At 43.6% G+C, this 6,463-nt stretch overlaps 1 long non-coding RNA gene across 1 annotated transcript; it reads left to right on the top strand.

Annotated features, from left to right (window-relative positions):
* The first annotated feature begins 399 nt into the window (after positions 1–399).
* On the top strand, positions 400–3,807 carry LOC147333729 (uncharacterized). The gene is made up of 3 exons (XR_015125770.1): positions 400–1,967; positions 2,050–2,315; positions 3,675–3,807. It is a non-coding gene; the product is annotated as an uncharacterized LOC147333729 (long non-coding RNA).
* Positions 3,808–6,463: the final 2,656 nt, after the last annotated feature.

Here is a 6,463-nt window from a genome sequence, read left to right as displayed (position 1 = left end):
ATAGCAAATGACTTTCACAATTAAACTCAGAGGAGAAACAACATGCAGCGCGGATGTGTGGTGCTGTTTGAGTCATGTGTCATATTTTGAAGACATAACTTTGTTTGTTTTTTCAGTTTTTATGTATTAAAGTAAAAAAAAAAAACAGTGCTGAACACAGAGTCATAAAAAGAATATATATGCATTCTGATTGAGCTAAAAGTAAATCATACGATATTGACAATGAATCAGAGTTTTAAAACAGAAAAATAAGTAATAATTTTGTAATAATTGTTCTAGATTTTCAATATCAGTGTTTAAGTGACTCATCAGGAAGTTAGACCGTGACCGTTTGGATGTGGTGAAAAGAGGAAAAGAACATAACAGGAAAAGTGTTAGAAGTAAGAAGAGTGGGGTAAGAGTGAGAGGCGGAGGAAGGAGGGACAAGCGTGGACAACCGTATAAAAACACTGTGTCAGTATAGAACCTACGCATGTGTTAACCACACCTTACACCACAGGGGAGGGACCATGCTGGAACACAGCTGGCTCCTTTAAATACAGAGGACTTACAGTGGTTTATAGTGTGGTTACTCACCTCTGTATGTTCAGTCTGCTGTTTCTGCGTTTGCCTTCTTTGTCCTCTTTTCTTCCCAGGAGCCAGTTTCAGCCTGACTTACCTGCTGAGATTGTTGGACATACAGACCGTGGATTTTCCCTTCTCAAAGTTTTTTGAGTCCAGCCTGTAACTTCAGTTAAGAAGTTTTTTTTTCTCAACCTAGACTCTGGTCATTTATAGATTTGATCATTCTTTAAACCTCAAACAGATTTTATTTTCATCTCATTATGTTTGTTATGTTCTGTATCACTTTGAATGTGTTTCCTCCTCCTATTGTGAACATGACTGAGACGTGTTTGAGTCTTCAGGTCAAGCTGTCCTTTGTTTCCTTTGTAAGACACAGGTAAGCAATAAGTGCCTGACTTAACTCAGAAGACGACGAAACCACTTAGATCGGTTTTTATGAATTACATGATGATTTGTGTTAATGCAGGAGTAATGTTCCATAATTAAATGAAGAGTTCATTACGCCCTGATACCTTACTAACGCCTCATGGTGTGTATTTATAGTTGACGTGCATGCATTTTCTTTTGATAGCCTCCAAAGCATTGTGGGAGCTGAAGTTTCACAACTCTGAGCATGTTCATTTAATAAATGTAATTTGCCCAAAAACAAACAAACTGAGAAGAAACATGTAAATATGAAACCATGAATATAAATCTGAAATCAGTGTAACTACAGTACGATTTAGAAGTAGTTCAACTTAGTCCGTTTCCTTGCAGTCAGTCAAACTAATCAATGACTGATGCACCCTAGTTTATTACTGATATCAAGTTTCACATAGACCAGTGCTTCTCAAACTTTTCACAATGAGTACCACCTCATAAAATATATGGCTCTTGAAGTACCACCCATATGACCAACATTATAGCACAGTAGTATAGGCCAATTTAACACCACATACAGTTTACATGAGACAATTTTATTTCTTATATGAATGTTATTTATTTTAACTGTCATAAACAGGATGTGACATAATGATAATAACAACAACTGTACTGCATTAAAACATTCACAGCAGGTGGGATAACCAATTTTTAAACAATGACCTGATGAATCCTGCTTCCGGGTTCAACCTACTCTGAGTTTTATAATAAGGCTGTTGTGTTTTTAACATGTTTTAATGCTTTGGATCTTGTTCTATTTAATCTAAACAAGCTCCTACTGTCACGGCCTGGGGGTTCAGCTGGTCGCTGATCAGCTGTCTCCCCCTCTTTCTCTCTTCTCCTCTCTCTCGCCAGGGCTGAACTCATTATGGGTTCACGCCCTTGGCCCACGCCCTCGGAGGAAGAAACACCTGTGCCTCCTCAGTGTGGTATTTAAGACGGGAAGCAACGGCTGTTCTTCGCTGGATCGTTGTGAGAATCGCGTCAGTGAAAGTCAAGCGCCCCAGCAAGTATTTTCCCATGCAGTGTGTGTTTAGCATTTAACAAGCGTCTCTTTGTGTACAGATTCCCTGGACTGTTTTCCTGGTGTGCGAGTGGATTCGTGCCTGGATTGTGTGGAGAGAGACGAGCGTGTTCCCCTGGATTTTCCCCGGACCCCTGCCCCCCTCACCTTTTGTACATAGCACTGCCCCGCACCCTTGTAAATAGCACTGCCCCGTATCTGTGTATATACACTCATTGGACATTGTTCTGTAATAAATTCTCTTGTGTACATCATCCCCGGAGTCCTGTGCGTGAGTCCACCTTGTACGTCGTGACACCTACAAAAGGTCAGTGATCACTGTCGGTCTCTCTCGGTTTTTATTACCACTGTTCATTTTAAAGCTCAGTTTTTAAACCCTTACGATTTAACTACAGCTCATGCAGCAGTATATTAATGACTAACCTCGTATTGTGGATGGATTAGCTCAGTCGTTCTCCTGACTGAAGTGTGATCCGTTCACAGCATCCTGCCATGTGATTACATTTGTCCCTGACCTTTGGGAACCCTCACGTTAGCTTTTATCTAGAGGAAAAAAGAGTTAGCATTCACCCTCCAGCTTCACTGTGTTTATATTATGCTAACCATAGCTGTGTAGCTAGCCACCACATACCAGCTAGCCCAACTTCAGTAACACTACTGTCACGATTCGAGTTTTGAGGAGAAGACAAACGACTGCATGGTCTCAGTAGATGTCAGAATAGTGATTTTTATTATACATATGTACATATGGGGAAGATGAGCATCACGAGCCTTTTAGAGCCGATCTCCCCCGAACAACCACGTCACAAGGTTTTTATTACAATGATGACGTCAAGTCACATGATAAGTATCAGTCAGTTCTCAGAACTCAGAAAGTTCCCCTTATATGGCCTCCAGATGTTTCCACTCAGTCCAGCACTCAGAGAAAACCAGTGTGTGTGGTGTGTATATCTATTGTAAGTGTGTGTGTCAAACAAGGACCATGTCCTGAGACGCCCTCACAGTTAGATATTACTGGAAATGATAACAGTTTGGGCCTGTTCAGAGAGTTTACCTAATATGGACATCAACTGCTAGTTTTTAGAGAAAAACAAGTGTGTATTACATTTGTGCCTTTTGTGAAAGTATATCTATCAGAAAACTGTCCTCAGACGACCCTCCTATTCTTGCTAAGTGTGTGTGTAAACGTGCATGTGTTATATAAGAGCATGCATGTTCTTTAAAGGCCTGTGTACGTGCAGAACTGAACATAGAACTAAGGCAGGGTCCAACAGGACCCACAGGCTTCTGAGTGGTTACAGAACTGTGAAACAGCTTTAAGCAAATAACATGAATAGTACAGAACAACCATAGACTGATTAAAGTACTGACAATCTGTGTAGATTAATACTCTAGTCAAAGTAACCTAAATGTGGTTCAAAGATTATTCTGTCAACTGATTCAACAATGGTAAATGATTAATCAATGATAGCTGATTATAAGAATACAAAATAAAATATCTCCTGGTCACACTACAAACACCACTGCTGTTTAGTTTTTCAATTCAATTCAATTTATCTATCGCCAAATCACAACAACAGTCGCTCAAGGTGATTTATATGTTTTCTGTCTTCATTTAACCTCGCTGGATCCACTGTCCACCTGCCGTGTGATGACCCTCCTCCAGGAACCCCCCATCCAAGGGAAATACACCACTCTCAAGGCGCTGCTTCTGCGGTGTTATTTCCTCTCCGACGCAGAGCGGGCCGAGAAAGTCCTCTCTTTCTCGGGCTGGATGATGGTACCGCTCTCGAGCTCATAGAGAGCACGCTGTCCTTTTTAGGAATGGATGATGCTGGATTCCTCTTTACTCATGTCTTCCTCTGACAGTTATCGGCACCAGTGCGAGCTGGCCTCATCAACTCCCTGCTGCTGGCCTCGAAGGATTATCGCTCTTCTGGGTACTAGGAGCTTCAGCATCCAGGTGATAGTTCCGACGGCATCTCCCACCGATTCTCCTGGGGACTCCGACTCATCGATGGTGGTTGGGATCGCGGCACCGTGGAAAAGGGCTGTGTTTTTACCACCAGCGTTTTGGCTGCCTTGTAGTTTTAAGGCCTGGGGAAATGAGTCCACCCCGCCAGCGCTCTGTAGCGGCCGTGACCGCTGGCGATAAGAAAAGGCTGCTCTTCATAGAGGACTCACATACGGGGAGATGTTTTCTGGATCCCAGAGGAGCCTCAGGAACCCTCGTGTCATCTTTGCATACCTCCACAATGGTATATTATTTATTCTTAATTTTGGGGGCCGGGGGGATATTTCCCACGTACCACCACTGGTACGCGTACCACGGTTTGAGAATGACTGTCATAGAGTTTATCTTCTTACACCAGCTGCTGTTAACTGTGAAGAAAGATTATGTCCAGCAGAGATGTGGAGAAGATGAGAGAGCTCCATCGAGGAAACAGAAACTGTTAGCATCCACTCGTCACCTCAGTCAGAGTCAGCATCAGGAAGTGCAAACTAACTTCATCTGTTCTCATGTCTTCATCTCAGTCCTTACTGTGCTCAGCTTTGTTCTAAAGAAAATACAACACGGCTCCATTTACAGCAGAAAAACTCATGAGTTTACAGGCTGACTTTAATGTGTTTCTGCACATGCTTGTCCTCCTTTCATGTGATCATGTGGTTTGTAGGAACGCTCCTCTTCCTCAGAGGATCCACCTGTGCTTCCTCTCCTCTCTCCTCCACCTGTTACAGTGAGGGAACGTCCTCCATGATGGAGGAGCTGCTGGAAAGTGCTGAGAGTTTCCTCCAGAGTGAGACCTCTGTCACAGTTCAGAGGATCTACGGCAGCAGAGACCTTCATGGACACTAAAAGTCTCAAACACACAACAACAACATCACACTGACTCCACTCTGACATCACTGATCAATAATCAAAGAACACACAGATCAAACTGATTGATCAGCCATCAGAGGAGTCGGATCAATGGAGCTGCTTCTGTTCCTGATGTCCCCTGTTTGATCCTGGACCTGAACTCTCCCTGCAGAGGAGACACAAGACAGTCAGAGACACACACACACACACACACAGACACACACACAGACATAGACAAACAAACCTTTGACTTTGAGCAGCACAGTTTTATATCTAAATCGTCCTTTCCTCCTCACTCCACATCTGTATCTCCCACTGTCTCTCTCTGTGGGGTGTTTCAGGGTCAGACTGAGGTCTCCAGTTTTCAGCAGGTCTTCATTCATCTTCGTTCGGTCTCTGTAAACCACTTCCTGTTCTCCAGGCTGGTCAGAGCCGTTTTTATACACGTGGACCTTCCCATATTCAGGTTCTTTACGTTCCCACTCCACTTCAACATCTTCAGGCAAGTTTTGTGTGGTTTTGAAGGGCAGCTGGACAGACTCCGCCCCCTCCTCCACCTCCACCTGATGGACTGAGAGGACAACAAACACAACATGAGCTGTACAAAGTGTGATTGGTGTTCAGAGCAGCATCATGTGACTCTTGTTCTGCACTAAATGAAGCGATGGAGTGGCGCCTCCTTCAGGCAGAGAAACAGCTCATGGAGAGAAATAATTATTAGAGCAAAAACAAGAGTGGAGCTGCAAATAAGGCCGAGAGGAACGCTGCAGAAAACTGTTCATGTGTGAATTCATCACTTCATAGATTTCTTTGAGCACTAAAATCAGAGCTGCTTCTATTTCTAATATGACAGCTGTACATTAGAGCTGCAACACTTTAAATGTGAGCCATAAAAACATGATACTCTACAAGTGCATTCAGCTCTGACACTGTCACATCATGAAGGAGACGTGGAAATCACTTTGTTACACAAATCAAAGTCAAATCAATTCTATTGATGGAATATTGTGTGATCAATAGACTGATCAGTTTCTAATCTGTCATCTATCAGCTGGAAATCCAGCATGTCAAACAGACAGGCAGCAGATTAGGACCAAACACAAACACAGTGAGACTTTTTCTTCACAGCAGTTGCAGGTAAACTGCAGCAACAATGCGACTCAGACAGTTTCTCTGTAACTGCAGGGCTTCCTGCGCTGCTGTTAGTCAGATACGGATCAACAGGTTGTGGATAGAAAGCAGATTCCTTCAGCAGAGGATCCATATCACACTTGAAGCATGTCGTCGGGAAACAATCAGTGAAAATGGGACACTTTGAGCCAAGGACGCGGAGGCAACGGTGAAAAGCTTCATCAAAATCCACCTGAAGCTGCCGGAGGACACCGTAAAGAACATCGACTTCGATAGAGTACATCGCTCGGGGGGCGTGAGGTCGCGGACTGGGAGACCACGGCCTATTGTGGCCAAATTCGGTCAATTCAAACAGAAGGAACAGGTGAAGAGTCGCGGCAGAGAGCTGAAAGGAACGGACTTCAGCGTGAACGACCAGTTCCCCAAAGAGATCCTGGAACGACGCAAGGTCCTGTTCCCAGTTC

The sequence above is a fragment of the Aulonocara sp. 'chitande type north' Nkhata Bay genome, linkage group LG3 (genome assembly GCF_057382095.1).
Source record: "Aulonocara sp. 'chitande type north' Nkhata Bay isolate Kocher_YH1m ecotype deep benthic linkage group LG3, A_spYH_male_GT1.1, whole genome shotgun sequence".
Lineage (NCBI taxonomy): Eukaryota > Metazoa > Chordata > Actinopteri > Cichliformes > Cichlidae > Aulonocara > Aulonocara sp. 'chitande type north' Nkhata Bay.
The sequence above is the reverse complement of the archived record's forward strand: the minus strand, read 5'-3'. Positions and strand labels throughout refer to the sequence as shown.